At 38.9% G+C, this 18,148-nt stretch overlaps 1 long non-coding RNA gene across 1 annotated transcript in view; it reads left to right on the plus strand.

The window, feature by feature from the left end:
• The window catches only part of LOC110569451 (uncharacterized), an 83,320-nt gene that overhangs the window by 16,749 nt on the left and 48,423 nt on the right, over positions 1-18,148 (plus strand). The gene's annotated exons all lie outside the window — the stretch shown is intronic.

Below are 18,148 nucleotides of genomic sequence, written 5' to 3' on the forward strand. Positions count from 1 at the left end.
CAGCCTGGCCAACATGGTAAAACCCTGCCTCTACTAAAAATACAAAAATTAGCTGGGCGTGGTGGCGGGTGCCTGTAGTCCCACCTACTGGTGAGGTTGAGCCATGAGAATCACTTGAACCCGGAGGTGGAGTTTGCAGTGAACCGAGATTGCGCCACTGCACTCCAGCCTGGGAAACAGAGTGAGAGACTTCGTCTTAAAAATAAATAAATAAACAAACAAACAAACAAACAAACATAAAGGTACATTTGGTATGTCATGTATGACGTATCAAACCAATGAGAGCTATATAGGTTGTAAGAAAATAATCTCAGGAATTCGGTCAAACAACAGACTTCCACCAAACAAAAAGATTAGTCTCCAACAAAATGGAGGCAGATTCCCTGGTAACCTAGAAAACTATGTCAAGGGCCATGCTTCCAGGTGACTAGAGATGACCTTCTCCAGGCCTGGAAATTATGGCATTTTCTTCTCCCATTTCATCCTGGAATCCTGGGTCTTATTCCTAAACGAAGTCAACTTAATAAATTGAGAAAATGCTGAAGAACTAATGTTGAGTGAAGAAGAGCTGAACTGTGAAGCCGAAGATCTGGTGGAAAATTTAATGCTAGAAAAGAGAAGATGCCTGATGAGGGCCAGGTGGTTAAGGACTCATTTTGATTTAAGATGGAAATAGAAAGCAAAAGCACAATGGTGTAAACAAGTTTCCTTAAACTGGGCAAGAATTGAAAGTTTTGTTTCCTTGTGCCATTGTCTTTTGTTGACGTTTTTTCAGACTGGATGGGCGGGAGAAGAGGCTGTGGGGACTGGGCTGGTTGACATTTCTGGAGCACTACCGCCATCGTGAGGAAATCGGTTGATGAAATGCCAAGACACGACCCCACAAAACAGGATGTTGAGGAAGTTTGGACCTCTGGGGAAGTTGGGAAGGCCTCTGGCCTCGAGCGTGATGTCATTGCTTTCATCTCTCAGGCCTTCTAGGATCTGTGGACAAAGGCATAATATAGTTGTAGAAGTGGCCAGAACTGAACAGGGAGCAGACAAGAAATTCATGCACAGGAAGTCCTGGAGGTGGAGCTTTTGTGTCCTCCCAGTACAGGAGGAACTAGAGGAAGCAGTTTACTGTTAAGTTCAGGGCTTCTGATTGTTTGTCTCCTGCCCCTGCTCCTTCTTATAGAGGCAGACAGTCTGGGACACAGTCCTCTAGCATGCTGGGGCCTGGGATATGAGCCCCATTTGGCAGTAGTGTCAGAGCTCCAAGTGCAGGGGGAAAATTCCCACTGTTTATTGTAGAGCATATATTGAAGAATGTATTCGGAGCTGAGAGGCGATAGATAATCGATAAGAAGTAACAATAACTCTTAGGAGTGTCTTGGAGACATGTGGCAAAGCATGCCTTAATGATCCCAGATGTCTTGTGAAGGTGAAAGGACATTATTTCAGTTAAAACAGACTGAAAGAGGAGGCCTGAACCAGATGTGTTAGCATGCCTGCCTTAGAGTTGCATTTTGACTAGGTCATATTCTTGATGTAGGGTAGACAAATGTGTAGAGACAGAATTGTGGATGACACTAACAGTGGCGTCAGTTCAGGAATTCCTCAGGCTCGAGAATGTTGTGCTTACCTCACCTGGCTATATTTAATAGAAGCTAACATGCCTGATTGTAGATGGAAGCCTAAAACAGTAGCTCCTAGCTGAATTTCATCATTTCGGACATAAATAAAAATAACAGCAAAAACAGGAAACCACAAGCAATTATTTGTCAGTGTTTACTGCCCTTACATCATTGACATCCATTACAGATTATTAGCTATTCCAAGAATTAAAGTTGAGAAACAGTTCAACAAGGAAAGAGAAAAGGAACCAGGCACAAACTTCCCAGAAGAAAAAGGCCACAGAACAACAAAGTCTATAGACAGGTTCTCAAACTCATCAATACTCAAGTAAGTTAGAATTTGACAAAGTCTCAACCATTCCCCACCTCTTCAAAATGTTCCTGAGCAAGCTACTGAACATGAAACCACTGATAACACCTGGTTTGTGTGAACATTTGTAGAATCAGACAAGTTTCCATGAGGTGGGAAGCATTGTCAATTGGTTTAACTCTTTGGTGGGCAATATGTGTGCATCATTTAACCTTTCACATGAGCACACTCTTCATCCAGAGTCAAGGTCACATTCCCATAGAAGACAGAAGTATAGAGATTAGTAGGTTCATTCAGCTTCCTTTGCAATGTCAGACAGTGGGGAGGGGCAAAGGGCCTATTCTCTAGTAGATTGACTCCACGTGTTTCAGCTATACCAGGTCATCCTCTTAAGTCCTTGAAAAGACAATTCCATTCTTGGTGTCCATGTCAGTAAAGATATTCCACATCTTTAATTAAGGGTTAAAGCAAATTGTTGAATCTTTGGGATCAAATCATTCTAGTTTACTAATACAAGAAAACAAAGGAAAAAATAAAGTCTGTCTTTCTCCACTTATTCCATGCTTGACTACTGTAAGTTGAGTGCATATATATGAATTCTGAAGGATGAATTTGCAGACGTCTTCTAATGAAACTACTCATTGTGTCTACCTTCCTGGAGTAATTGTTTTAAGGCCATGCCATCAAGTATTAACGTTATAGATGTCTCCATGTTTGAAATAGTAACAAGCAAGGTTTACATTTGAAATCAAGAAACAAAAGTCTACCCTTTAGGTTTCAAAATAGCCTTTGGTGTAAGAATCAGTTTCTCTGAATATTATACATTGCTCTGTTTACATATGGAAACGAAAAATCACTTTTTATAGTGAAGAAAACAAAAATCTTTAGGCAAAGTTGTAAGTAACACAAAATCCAATCACCTGAAGGATATTTAGTGACCCATGAGGTGGCCTTTTAATAAAATGGAAAAGTATGATAAATGGAAAAATTTCAAAATTCAAGGAGCTCTGCAAGCTACGGGGAAGCCTAAAGTCATACCAACAAACCCGTGAGTGCTCACACATACATGTGCTCATGCAAATATTCAAATGGAATCGATTTAGAAGAGAGCAGAAGAAAGAAGATCAAAATACTAATGCTTGTTTTCATGGACTGCTCAGCATTTTCTTCAAAGGATCATGTACAAAGATCATCTCTGGTACAAAAGAGTGGCACCAAAGAGGCAAGTTTTCTGGGGGTCCTGATGTACCCAGCTCCCTGAAGAAGGATTATCTTGTCAGGTCTACAAGGAATCTTCATCAGAAAAAAGCTAGAAGCAGTCACAGTGTACAATACTTGCTAATCTTAATGAACAGTTAAATCCTGAGCCTTAAAGCCCTCATATTCCTTAGAAGAAAGCTGAAGAACCCATTTCTGTCCCATTAAGAGAGCTGAAATGAGAGCAGATCCCTCCATGTGGCTGTGCCTTCACACTGGACCCTAGAAAAAATGCTGCAAAGCCACTGTAGCTGTTACCTCCTGGGCTCAGAAAATACCTCCAGGCCTTGAGGTTGTGTATATTTGCACTCCTATTGATGTTCTGGAATTTATTGACTTGGCAGAGTGACACATGCTCCTTTTCCTCAGATCCCTCTTGCTGTAGGCAATAGAGGTACCAGACTTTTGAGTGTCCCTGAGACCTTCAGAAAGCTTTCCAGCTGCTGTTACATGCCACCCCGAATGAGATTCATTCCCCCGTCCCCAAATTCTAACATTGCTAACACTGGGGCTCATATCCCAAAGTACAGGGATATCTTTTGCCAACCCAACTGCCTCATAGTCCAAGGGGTAGGGCCAGGAGACCAATGCCCAGAAGCTTGTAATTTTTCTGTAGTCCTGCCCACAGTGAGAAGAAACCAAAGTCCTGCACCAGTCCTGGCCCCTAACTCAGCAGCTTCTTCTCTGAGATTTTTCCTTTGTCCAGACTGGGCTCCTGGAAAGCTCAAGAGTTGAGATGGAAAAGTCTCATCTTGGGGTCAGGGAGTGTTGAAACTTTGAATTTACTAAATCTTTTTTTTTTTTTTTTGAAAGGGAGTCTTTCTGTTGCCCAGGCTGGAGTGCAGTGGCACGATCTCAGCTCACTGTAACCTCCGCCTCCTGGGATCAAGCGATTCTCCCTGACTCAGCCTCCTGAATAGCTAGGATTACAGGTGCCCACCACCATGCCCAGCTAATTTTGTTATTTTTTTAGTAGAGATGGGGTTTCGCCATGTTGGCCAGGCTGGACTTGAACTCCTGACCTCAGGTGATCTGCCCGCCTTAGCCTCTCAAAGTGCTGGGATTACAGGCCTGAGCCACTGTGCCTGGCCAAATCTTTCTTAACTGCTAGATAGGAGGGACATTCAAACCCAAAGCTTTGGCTTTTGTCAAACTACTTCCTCGCGATGGCAGTATGGGTCCAGAAAAGCCAACTAACCCTGCCCCCAGGCCCTCTTCTCCCGCCCATTCTGTCTGAAAAAAAAAACAAACAAAAACCACTAAAAGGCAAAGTTACCAGGAAACATGGCTGCCTTGTATCTTACCCAATTGGAAGAAACTTGCTCACGTTGCTGCCCTTTTGCTTTTGGTTTCCATGTACAATCAAGCTGAGGCCTAAAGTCACCCATTCTCATCAGGCATCTTTTCTTTTCAGTAATTCAGTTTCCTCTACCGCAGCTTCACAGATCTCCTCATCAGTCACCATTAGATATGTAGGATTTTCCTCATTTTCAAGTTTTCTGCTGCGAGGTTCAAGTCCCAAGGAATCCGTGCATGAGGAAAAGAAATTGCTGGAACTCCAAAGCTTGTATGAAGCTATCTGTCTCCATCAAATGCTGTGGTCTTTGACCTGGCTCATTTCCCAGGCTCTTACGACCTACTTCATTTTCTGGCTCACATATTTTAGAAAGTAACCAAAATGACATCCTTCTTTTTAAATTTTTTTCCAGATGGAGAACTCACTAATAAATATTACAGTGGTTCAAATTTGATGTTCAAAGTAAATACTCATATTTAGCTATTATCATTTAAGGACATTAGAGTTAAGCTCTTCCATAGGTTTTGAACTAATATGTTAAAACAACATTATCAACTTTATCATATGACCTTTTCTTATGCTTTTATATTTTTATGCCTCATATATATTCATGTTTTAATTTTCACATAGGTGATGCTTTGAATGAATATAGAAACAACACATTTTAAATAATTAATTGGCCAGTTGGGTAGAGAATATACATTGTGTATCCTCCTTAGATAATTATATAATTTATTGTCCAAGTTGGACAACTGTGTGAACTGTGACTTCCTAAGGCGAACTGAAAGGAATGTTCACCCTATTTATAATTTCACAGTCTTGAGACAAACACTAATCACATCTTTATGCATTATTTACCTAAATATATTGATTTTTTTTTTTTTTTGAGATAGCCTTGCTCTGTCACCCAGGTTAGAGTGCAGTGAGGCAATCTCGGCTCACTGCAACCTCTGCTTCCTGGGTTCAAACAATTCTCCTGCCTACGCCTCTGAGTAGCTGGGATTACAGGCGTGTACCACCATGACCAGCTATTTTTTTTTTTTCACTTTAGGTTCAAGGGTACATGTGCAGGTCATTCAGGGATGTTGCACAGGTGCATACATAACCAGGTAGTTTGCTGCCTCTATTTCCCCTTCATCTATATCTGGCATTTCTCTCCATGTTATCCCTCCCCACCCTCCCCATCCCCTGCTGTCCCTCCCCTAGCCCCCACCAACTGCCCCCAGTATGTGATGCTCCTCTCCCTGAGTCCACATGTTCTCATTGTTCAACACCTACTTATGAGTGAGAACATGCGGTGTTTGGTTTTCTGTTCTTGTGTCAGTTGGCTGAGAATGATGGTTTCCAGATTCATCCAAGTCCCTACAAAAGACATGAACTCATCGTTTTTTACGGCTGTGTAGTATTTCATGGTGTATATGTGCCACATTTTCCTTGTCCAGTCTATCATTGATGGGCATTTGGGTTGATTCGAGGTCTTTGCTATTGTACACAGGCCACAATGAACATATGTGTGCATGTGTCTTCATAATAGAATGATTTATAATCCTTTGGGTATATACCCAGTAATGGGATTGCTGGGTCAAATGGAATTTCTATTTCTAGCTCCTTGACGAATCGCCACACTGTCTTCCACAATGGTTGAACTAATTTACACTCCCACCAACAGTGTAAGAGTGTTCCTATTTCTCCACATCCTCTCCAGCATCTGTTGTCTCCAGATTTTTTAATGATAACCATTCTAACTAGTGTGAGATGATACCTGGATCTGGTTTTGATGTGCATTTCTCCAATGACCAGTGATGATGAGCATTTTTTCATATGTTTGTTGGCCTTATATATGTCTTCTTTTGAGAAGTACCTGTTCATATCCTTTGCCCACTTTTGAATGGGATTGTTTGTTTTTTTTTCTTGTGTATCTGTTTTAGTTCTTTGTAGGTTCTGGATATTAGCCCTTTGTCAGATGGGTAGCTTGAAAAAATTTTTTCCCATTCTGTTGGTTGCTGGTTCACTCTAATGATTGTTTCATTTGCTGTATAGAAGCTCTGAATTTTAATTAGATCCCATTTGTCTATCTTGGCTTTTGTTGCCATTGCTTTTGGTGTTTTAGTCATGAAGTCCTTGCCTATGCCTATGTCCTAGATGGTTTTGCCTATGTTTTCTTCTAGGGTTTTTGTGGTATTAGGTTTTATGTTTAAATCTTTAATCCATCTGGAGTTAATTTTAGTGTAAGGTGACAGGAAGGGGTCCAGTTTCTGCTTTCTGCACAGTGCTAGCCAGTTTTCCCAATACCATTTATTAAACAGGGAATCCTTTCCCCATTGCTTTTTTTGTGAGGTTTGTCAAAGATCAGATGGTTGTAGATGTGTGGTGTTGCTTCCGAGGCCTCTGTTCTGTTCCACTGGTCTGTGTCTCTGTTTTGGTACCAGTACCATGGACCAGCTATTTTTATATTTTTAGTAGAGACAGGGTTTCTCTATGTTGGACAGGCTGGTCTCGAACTCCTGACCTCAGTTGGTCGCCTGCCTTGGCCTCCCAAAGTGCTGGGATTACAGGTGTGAGCCCCTGTGCCTGGCTGATAAATTTTCATTTGTATATACACATACATGTTTATAAAAATTGGGCATTGTCCTCCATATTTTTTCTTTTATACTTTTTCTCTTTGTTATATTATGAGCATTTTGACAGTAGTACTTTAGTTATCCAAAAGTATGATTTAAAAATATGAAAATAGCTATTTATTGATAAGTATTTCTATTTATAGAAATATAGGTAGAACTATTTCTATTTCTAAGAAATAGACTCTTTTTCAATACAGAATATTTAGAAAACGTAGAATTCAGATAAGTGAACACAAAATGACCTGTTGTATTACTATTATCTGTATGTATTTTTTCTTTAAACACAAATTGCATATCGTATGTTGGACTTTTTCCCCCTGATATTTATTTCTATTTTCTCCTCTTGAATCCACTCTTCATTTTTCTCTACTTCTTTGTGTATCAAATGGCTAACCTGTATGGACTGTGTAATCTGGCTGTCTTACCCTACAGGTCCTCATTACGTTCTCCTGTAAAGGGTTCCGGCAAGATTTCAGGGGTAGGTTAGGTATTTATTTAATCAGATCTATGGGTTTGACTCCACCCCTTAGCCAAATACCACTCTCTTAACAGTATCCAGGGGGAGTAATGGAAATGTTTGGTAAACAGCCATAATGAATACCCGTATACCCATAAATATAGTTAAACAATGTCAGCATTTTTAAAAATTAAAACATTGGAACCTGAATGTGACTGTATATTTCTACATTCCCAACTCTGATTTATCTTCTTTTTCTGACCCAAAGGGAGCCTATAGGTAGCTCGGAATAAGTGCAGCCTTTATCGGAATTTCTCCTTTGGACTGCTTATGCAATTGAAGATCAGTTTATGGGCCTTTTTGAAGTTTTAAAGCTTGCAGTGAAAGGGAACAGATTGTGGAAAGGGCTTGACCTGAGAAGCAGGTGGACTAATAATTGAAAGGTCAACTGAGTCAGACATATTTTTGCCAGTTGTTCCTGTATGCCAAGTATACAAGATAGAGCTGAATTTGTTACCTGAGTCCTCCCTGGACCTGAGACTTTGAAAATGCAGGAAAACCACTAAAAGTTGGGAGGCTTCCTCAAAGTACCTCGGAAGTGAGCTGACAATTTGCCTAACCTAGATCTTAAGAATGTGAATTCTGAAGCCTGACTAATCTGATTTTAAAATTTGTTTTTAACTTTTCTTCTGTGACCTTGCATAAGGTATTTAAACTTTCTTTGCTACCTGTCGTCACTAATTAAGTGGCTAGAATCATACTACTTACATTAGAAGGATGTTGTGAAGAATAAATATATGAATTTGTATTCAGATTCTTAGAATATTCCCTGGTACGTGGTTAAGTGCTCGATATTTGTTAGCTATTGTCCTTGATGGTGGTATTCCAGTAGCTTACAAAAGTAAAGAACACTTTATACTCTACCGCTTGTGAAATTTCATCTACTTGTTACTTAGTAACTCTAAGAAAATAAATTGTAGCCCACTTAAAGGTTCAACTACTTCTTACTTAGTAATTCCAAGAAAATAAATTGTAGCCCACTTAAAGGAGCTTAGCAGCTTTAGATAAGTCCCTAAAAGCCTCTGAATAAGCTGACCTTTGACTCTGCAAATACAATAGCTAGATGAGAAAGTGACAACTTGAATTTAAAAAGAAATATGAAATTATTAAAATTCAGATGCCTCCCAAAAGCTTTTCTATTGGAAAACACTAAACCATTAGGAAAAGTTTTGAAAGGGAGGTCAACTGACATTAAATGAGAGGCTAGAAGGATGAACTGCATAAAATATTTCAATACAAAGGAAAATCGAAAGCAATGGGAAAGCAAAGTGCTAGGATTACAGGCATCTCTACTAAAAGTACAAAAATTAGCTGGGCATGGTTGCACGCATCTGTAATTCCAGCTACTTGGGAGGTTGAGGCAGGAGAATCACTTGAACCTGGGAGGTGGAGGTTGCAGTGAGTTGGGATTGCATCATTGCCCTCCATCTTGGGCAACAAGAGTGAAACTCCATCTCAAAAAAAAAAAAAAAAAAATTCATAGAACCAACCTGTAACCATCTGGGATAGGCGCTTGCATTGAAGGAAAGTCCCTAACTGTGTTTTATTTTTTAATACTTACAGTTCCCTTCAGGCTTTTTCTATCTTCTGCTCTGTGTGAGGTCCCTGAAAATGAAAGTCAGTAGTACCCAGCTAAGCAAATGACCCAAAGGCCAAAGGGACTGGTGCTCCCCTTAATTCTCTCTGCCCATAGAATTTTAATCAGAGAGTTTCTCTTTTGTGAATTATTTGACACTTTTAAGGAGAATTTTGTATTTCATCTGGTATATTTTGTTTCCAGTAGAAAGATATGAAGGAGAAATGGTCCAAATATTATAGCCAACCATAAACAAAAACTGAATTAGCCTAAATCTATTTAATGAGTTGAAATTTGACTAAACTGTTCAGTAATATTTGTCATTTATTTCAATGAATATTTTCCTTAACTTTCTGAAGAAACTATTTTTGAAATGAGAAGAAATACAATGAAAACAAACAAAAAATAAAGTAAAATAAAAAGTTTTAAAATATAAGGCACAAAATTAATGATATGAGAAAGTGCTTGTGTTCCCATGTTAAAAGAAGAAATCACGAGACAAGCTTTTAGTAACTTCTGATTGGGGTTTATACATACTTACATATGTATACTCCTCAAAGTTGGCATTTGTGGCTTGAAGTGATGAGCAGTATCTAAGCCTTCCTCTTAGGGCTCCAAGCAAAGAGGTGCCTCTCATTTTACAGAGTCCAACCCTGTAAATGGAGAAAGACTCCTTCAGGGCATGAATATTGACAAAGACTATCTCCTTGACCAAGTTGTAGATAGGTTCCTCTGAGTACTCTTTTTGACTGAACTCATTCTTGAGTCCTGTCTTTGGCTTACCTAGTCCAGTTTTAATAAGAATCTTAACTCAGTTTAGCAAGAATTTCCCTACTCTTGATGTCTCCTCTGTGATGTTCCATGCACTGACCCCTGTCACTCTGCTTCTTGACTATAAATCCCCAGCTGTCTTTGCTATGCTCAGAATGAAGTCTGATCTTTTTCTCACCTATTGCAATGTGCCTATTGCAATAGTCTTGAATAGAGTCTTCCTTACCACTTTAACAAGTGCCAGAATAATTTTGTCTCTAACAATAGCAAGCCAAGTCAAGGAACATATGTCCTGATGCCTAGAAATGCCCCAATCCTGCCCTTAATTTTTCAGAATTGTCTTCTTCCACTGGCGCGGTGGCTCACCCCTGTAATCCCAGCACTTTGGGAGGCTGAGGCAGGTGGATCACCTGAGGTCAGGAGTTCAAGACCAGCTTGGCCAACATGGTGAAACCCTGTCTCCACTAAAAAAATACAAAAAAATTAGCTGGGCATGGTGGTGGGCGCCTGTAATCCCAGCTACTTGGGAGGTTGAGGCAAGAGAATCTCTTGAGCCCAGGAGACAGATGTTCCAGTGAGCCAAGATTGCACCATTGCACTCCAGCCTGGGCAACAAAAGTGAAACTCTGTCTCAAAAACAAACAAAACCAGAATTGTCTTCTTCCTTCTAGGCCTAGCTCCTTGAGACTTACTCCTAGAAGTAAAGAATTTGATAGTTTAGGGAAAATGCTTGAGATGTAAAACTGAGTTAAGAGCAGAACTGCAAAGACTAGGTTAAATGGAAATTGAGTTCTTGAAAGATAATATTGCCTGATAAAAGTGGGTAGTTTAGGCCTTAGTTTGATTTCAGATGGAATCAAAAGCAAAAGCGCAGCAGTATGAGAAGATCGCCCCAAACTAGACAAAATGCAAGGCAGCCATGTTTGGTGGCGCCTTTGTCTCTGGGTGGTGTTTTTTCAGACAGGAAGGGCAGGAGAAGAGTGCGCCAAGGCAGGCTTCCTTGAAAATATGCAGCACTACTGCCACCGTGAGGAAATCGTTTAAAGACAGAATCCGCCATTACAGCGTTCTTCCCTTGAGGCCCAGCTGTTGGGGAAGGTCTGGTCTGTAGGGAAGTGGAAGACGCTTGGATTCTATGCTAAGCCTCCTTGCCTTCTCCTCCAAGGCCTTAACAGAGACCTGGACATTGGCGGGATCTTGGTGTAGAACCTGGAATGTGAGGGGCTTGGAGTTAACCATCTGCTGCTAGGCAGTACTGGTACAGGAAGTCATGGGGCGGGGCCTCAGTTCCTCCTCGAGTGGTCAGGACTAGACGGATCCACTCAAACACAAATGCAGGCTTTTGTGGGCATCTGTCTCCTGTTCCTGCCCCTTGGAGCAAGAGTTAGCTGGCTTTCATGTGGTACTACCATGCTATGGTGAGGCCTTATTATATACAAGGATTCCTCAAGGAAGTTATGGGGCATGGGTTTCTTGTGGCAGCCATGTCAGAACACAAGGAACAGGCCAATTCCAGGTGACGTATTGCAGATGCAAGTATGCTTGCTGAGGATCTCAGATCAATCAAACATCTAGAGATTCATGGCCTGCAGCCAGGAGGAATTGAAGAGCAGTAGGACCACATAGCTAAACCAAGAAGTAATGAAACGTCTAAGGGAGTAGATATGAAAAACAGATGGAGAAAAAGTAGTCCAAAAATGTTAGCTAAGCATCAACAAAAAATGAAGTAGAATTCAATCTAATTTATATGTATTACATATGACTAAGCTGTTAAATGATATTTATTTATTTCAACAGACAGTGTAAAGGATTGAAAATGAACACACATTTCCAAGTCCTTGCCTGCCAGAGGTGTCATTCCTTGTGATATCACTCTATGACTTCATACATGCCTGTCATAGAAGGAATATTGTAGAGAAATGTGATTATTTCTAGAAGTGCAAAAATCAGGTGGCAAAAAATGACATCACTGAAGATCATGAAGGAGGACATATTGACACATCATTCCTCCACAAAGGCAACAACAAACCAGGCATGAACTAGAAAAAAGTGTCAGAATCCATTTTCACAGAAGTCTGGAGCTTGTCAAAAACTTACACAGCCAGGGAAGGCTTGGTGAAGAAAGAAGTGGCTGTTGGCCTGGCGTGGTGGCTCAGACCTGTAATCCCAGCACTTTGGGAGGCCAAGGCGGGTGGATCACCTGACATTAGGAGTTCAAGACCAGGCTGGCCAACATGGTGAAACTCAATCTCTACAAAAATACAAAAATTAGCTGGGCATGATGGCAGGTGCTTGTAATCCTAGCTATGTGGGAGGCTGAGGCAGGAGAGTCACTTGAACCTGGGAGGAAAGGTTGCAGTGAGCTGAGATCACACCACTGCACTCCAGCCTGGGCGACAGAGAAAGACTCTGTCTCAAAAAAAAAAAAAAAAAAAAAAAGAACAAAAGAGAAGTGACTGCTTTGTGGTGAGAGAGCAAGTGAGCTGTGGGATTATAAATTGCCTGTCTACCATCCCCCAACCTCCATGGTGCCTTGAGTATAGCTCCTACCCTGGTGCATAGTTATAACACAGAACTTATTCTCAAAGAATTGTTGCATTCCAGTTTGACCTGTCCTCTGGCTCCCTAAAGGATTGGTGTAAGAGCTTAGTTTTGTTTTGCCTCGCTTGGAGTGTTTCCAGGTTTGGAACAGCTTCCTGAGGGGCATTCGTTGAAAGAACTTAAAGACAAAAGTATTGGCTATAGGAGTCTGGGGCAAGGGATGACAGTTAAAATAAACAACAAACAGATGGAAAAGCATGGGAAGGAAAAGGTTATCAAAGGAAATACTTGGGAGAGTAAGAACTTTAAAAAGTTCTTGTATATACTAGAGAAATAAGAAAGGCATGCACACATGCAGGGCTGAACAATTATTCAGGAAATGCCTGAGAAGACCTTAAGGTCTCATATCTCACTAGCTTTCAGGCCCCTTGCAAGCTAGAAGTGAACACTACAGCCTGGATAGTTGAAAGAGTGCCCCAACACACAAAGCCAGTCTTCAAGGACTTAGAGAATACTTCTCTTTCTTTCTTAGGCTCCAGGTGTTTAAGGCAACTGTGAGAGTACTAGGTGACCACAGACTTCAGTGACCACATGTGATAAAAATATAGACTTTACGAAAATATTTAAGAAAAGTTACTAAAAAAGCAAATAACAAACAACAATCCACAAATAGTATCAACAAAACCCATGGGGCAGGGAGGTAAGTGTGTTTAGAAATCTAATTTCCAGACTTGATACAGTATGATATTCAAAACATCTCATTTTTAATAATAAACAAAAAAAGAAGACATGCAAAGAAAACAAGAAGGTATGGTCTACTCACAGGGAAAAGAAACTGTGCAGGAGGAAGCCCAGGCATTGGGCTTACTAGAACAGTTACGTCAACTCTCTTAAACATGCTCAAAGTATTACAGTAAATGAAATACAAAGAACTAAAGGAAACCAAGAGAATAATGTCTTACCAGGTAGAGAATATCAATAAAGAGAGAGAAATTATTATTATTAGTAGTAGTAATATTGAAATGGAGTTTTGCTCTTGTTGCCCAGGCTGAAATGCAATGGCACGATCTCAGCTCACTGCAACCTCCACCTCCTGGGTTCAAGTGATTCTCCTGCCTCAGCCTCCCGAGTAGCTGGGATTACAGGCATGTGCCATCACGCCCATTTATGTTTTGTATTTTGGGGTTTCTCCATGTTGGTCAGACTGGTCTCAAACTCCTGACCTCAGGTGATCCACCCACCTCGGCCTACCAAAGTGCTGAGATTACAGGTATGAGCCACTGAGCCTGGCTTGAGAAATTATTAAAAAAAAAAAAATTAGAACTTTTGGAACTGAAAACTATAGAAACTGAAATGAAAAACAAAATCACTAGAAGTTTCCAACAGCAGATTAGAACAGTTAGAAAAAAGTCAGTGAATATGAAGCTAGAGCAACTGAAACACATGAATATACACGTGCAAGAAGCTCAACAAACTCCATGTAAGACAAACAGGAAAAAATCTACAATGACAAAACCTAATAATGCTGTCATAAGACAAAGACAAAGCAAGAATCTTGAAAGCATCAAAAGAGAAAGGCCTTAATTATATACAAGAACTTCTCAATAAAATTAGCAGCCAGTTTTTCTTCAGAAACCATGGAAGCCAAAAGGTAGTGGGATAACATATTTAAAGTTCTAAAAGCAAACAAACTTGTCAATAATTCCATATCCAGCAAGACTAACTTTCAGAAATGAAGGAAAAAATAAGACATTCCTAGATAGAAAAAAACTTACAGATTCCACCAATTGTAGACCTCCCATAACAGAAATGCAAAACAGAGTCTCTCAGGATGAAATGAAAAGACGCTAGATAGTTAACTCAAAACCATATGAAGAAATAAGGAACAAGGAAAAAGGTAGCTACATAGATACATAAAAAAGCCAGAAGTATTATGCTTTTGGTTTGTAATTCCCTTTTCCTTCCATATGATTTTAAAAACAAATGCATAAAACAATAATTATGTCTGTATTAATAAGTACACAATGTCTAATGATGTAGTTTGTAAAAATAACACAAAAGGGCGTGCCTGTAATCCCAGCTACTCAGGAGGCTGAGGCAGGAGAATTGCCTGAACCCAGGAGGCGGAGGTTGCAGTGAGCCGAGATCGTGCCATTGCATTCCAGCCTGGGTAACAAGAGCAAAACTCCGTCTCAAAAAAAAAATAAATAAATAAATAATAATAATAAAAAAACACAAAAGGGATTACAGCTTTAAAGGAGCAGGTTTTATGTACTATGTAAACTACTTTGTGGTTTAATAAAAATTGCTTGCTATAAAATTAAGATATTAATTGTATTCTGTTGGGTAGCCATAAAGAAAAAAAATTAGTATATAGAGAAAAAGAAAGGAATAAAAATGGTGCACTAGAAAAGATCAATTAATCACAAAAGAAGGTACGAATTATGGAATTGAGAAAAAGCTTGAAGACATATAGAAAATATACAGCAAAATAGCAGGAGTAATTCCTTCTTTACCAGTGATTACTTTAAATGGATTAAACTGTCCAATTTAAAGGCAAGGATTGGCAGAATGGATTTTTTAGAATATCCAATTCTATTCTGTCTAAAAGAGACTGGCTTTAGATCCAATTCATAAATGGTTAGGAGTAATAGGATGAAAAAAGAAAGATTTCATGCAAAAAGTAACCAAAAGAAAATTGGTCTAACTGTACTGATACCCGACAAAATACACCTTAAGACAATAATTGTTTCAAGAGACAAAGATGGACATTACATAATGATAAGGTCAGTCTGTCAAGATGTACTAATTAAACATGCATGTTTATTTTACAAGCATCCCCAAATACATGAGGCAAAAACTGAACAGAACTAAAGGAAAATATAGAGTTCTAAAAAATAAACTGGTGACTTCAATACCCCACTTCATCTATTTTATTATTTATTTATTTGTTTATTTTGAGACAGTGTTGCTCTGTCACCCAGGCTAGAGTGCAGTGGCATGATCTCGACTGAAACCTCTGCCCCCGGGTTTAAGCGATTCTCATGTCTCAGCCTCCCAAGTAGCTGGGATTACAAGTGTGCACCAACAGGCCTAGCTAATTTTTGTATTTTTAGCAGATAAGGGGTTTTACCATGTTGGCCATACGGGTCTTGAACTCTTGGCCTCAAGTGATCCGCCCGCCTCAGCCTCCCAAAGTGCTAAGATTACAGGCATGAGCCACTGCACCCAGCCCAATACCCCATTTTAAATAATGGATGAAACAACTAAACTGAAGATCATTAAGGAATTAGAGAATGTGAACAAAGTTATAAGTCAACAAGACCTAAAAGATATAAAAACATATCTTACCTTGAAAGGTAAGATTCCATCACCTACCATATTGACCATGCTGTACCAGGAGAAGGGAACTGGCTTTTGTGACATCCTGGCCTGTGCCTAAGTCTATTTTAAACTTATCATGGTTGATTTCAAGGATGGCCTATGGACATAGGTGTACTGATACCGAGGGTGCCTTGCAGAGGCTCTGGGAAGCAAGCATGAGGTCTTACAGGTATCTTGTGAAAGAGAAAAATGACCTCTAACCTTTCCATTATATATCATCTAAAGAACATTCAGAGAAAGCCTTGAATAGATGAGCTAGGCTCCCTTAGGTAGCCCCTTCAGCCTTCACAAAATCTGAATTCCATTCTCTGTGGCCTGATTGGCAGAGACATTCCCTGCCTCTGATTTAGGGAGAAAAGCCAACAGTTGGACCTTGGGCATCAAACCATGTAAGTTTGCTAAGACTAGGTAAGAGAAATAACAAAGTAAAGGGCATTTTACTTTACTTCTAACTTATGTGATAACCTTGAACCAAACGTCTAAACATGTATGTATTCTAGAGAGCAAATATGCACATTGTAATGTGTCTGTAAATTTAAAAATATTCAAACAAAACAACTAACAGTGTCTACTTCTCTGAAGCTGAGTTTTTGAGAGCACATTTTCCAGTTTTACCTTTATTTATAATGAAGCCTTGACACATTGACAAATAAGGCTTAGTACTGATAACATTTTGAGTAATACCATATTTATATCTAAAAATAAACAGCACTATTTACATGTTGGGATGATTAAATGTCTTGCTCTTACTAGTCAAAAAAATTAAAAACTTCTAGCAAATTATTATTTAACACAATCCAATTAGCTGAAGTATGCTTAGTGACATTTTAAGTAGCCTTTCCATACAAAACCTGAGAAAAATGATAGAAGGAAAAATATTTAACTGGAAGGAAATTTCACATAAACGGTGTCATTTGATGTTTGTAACAAAAAAATTCCTGCACATGTGAATTCCCTCTACCTCCCCCAATATAATACAAATAGAATAACAAGCAGAATGCAATTGAGTAAAACAGTAATTGAATTTTGATTGAGCTTCTGCAATAGAGAATATACCTTGTTAACTTCTGTTATAATTGCTCAATTTTTCATTTTTCATTTTTTTTTTTTTTTGCCAAATGCTTATATTATCCTTAGGATGTGAGCAGTATTTGATTCATTCTTATTTTTGAACAATAAAGAAATGTTATGAGATTTAGCAATAAAGTACTGTTAGTTACTCCACACCACTGGAAATTTCCCATTACCTAATATTGTGTGAAATATTCAAGGCACTAAATGGTACCTATAGTTTAATAAGGATAGAATTAAAGGTAATAACTAATTTGATTGTTTGTATGTGTGTGTGTTTTGAACACCTTGTGTAAATAAGGGATTATATTGATAAGCCTCTATTGATTTAGTTAAATGTTCACCTCTCATGAACAATCATAGATCCCATTTATAATGTTTGAGTGCCTGTAGCCATCAAGCTGCTGATAGTGGTTGCTTCATGAAAATGGGATTTACAATGAAGTGTTTTTATTTGTCCTTCATAGATTTGAATATTCTAAGAGATTTTTCAAAAAGCTGATATTCATAATTTGAGAAGCAATCAAAAACAGGTATCTGTTGAAAAAGTTGATGCAAAATGCTTATTGATCTCAGACGGAATTCAGTAATTTATAATTTTGAAACATAGAAAATGGGAATATTGATAATAGCCCCACATTTTGAAATTGCTTGTTTCTTGGTGGTGGCATTAACTGTGACCTACCTGCTTTTCTTTATGCAAGACTACTGTATCTCAAAATATTGTAAAGAAGCAGATCTAATTTTGAGAAATACCAAAAACAAGAAGGCACTCAAAAAAAACTAGCATCCCCCAAAATATCTAAGAATAACCTTTAAGAATATTTAACAAGTTTGCAAATGTTTAAGTTACAATAAATACAGAGAACATATTTGAACACTGGATATATAAATACATGGGAATTTTAAATAGAGAAGTTCTTATGTGACCAATGGAAGATGTGAATGTGTGATAAAACCATTTTAAAAGTCATTTCCTCTTGGGATTGAGAGACCTCTTATTTATAGTTTTATATTTTGTTCAGGGTTTGAACACTTTGCCATTAGTATGAATTACTTTTGTAAATCTCTTGAATGATAAGGCAGTGGAATATAAAGAAATTTACATATATATGAACATAGAAACTCTAAAATAATGATGATGTTAAAATTGCCTTCAATGTGTGTTCAATTGTGTTTGAAGAAAC

Source organism: Aotus nancymaae, unplaced genomic scaffold (assembly GCF_030222135.1).
Source record: "Aotus nancymaae isolate 86718 unplaced genomic scaffold, 86718_ANA_hifiasm-v0.15.2.pri h1tg000004l, whole genome shotgun sequence".
NCBI lineage: Eukaryota > Metazoa > Chordata > Mammalia > Primates > Aotidae > Aotus > Aotus nancymaae.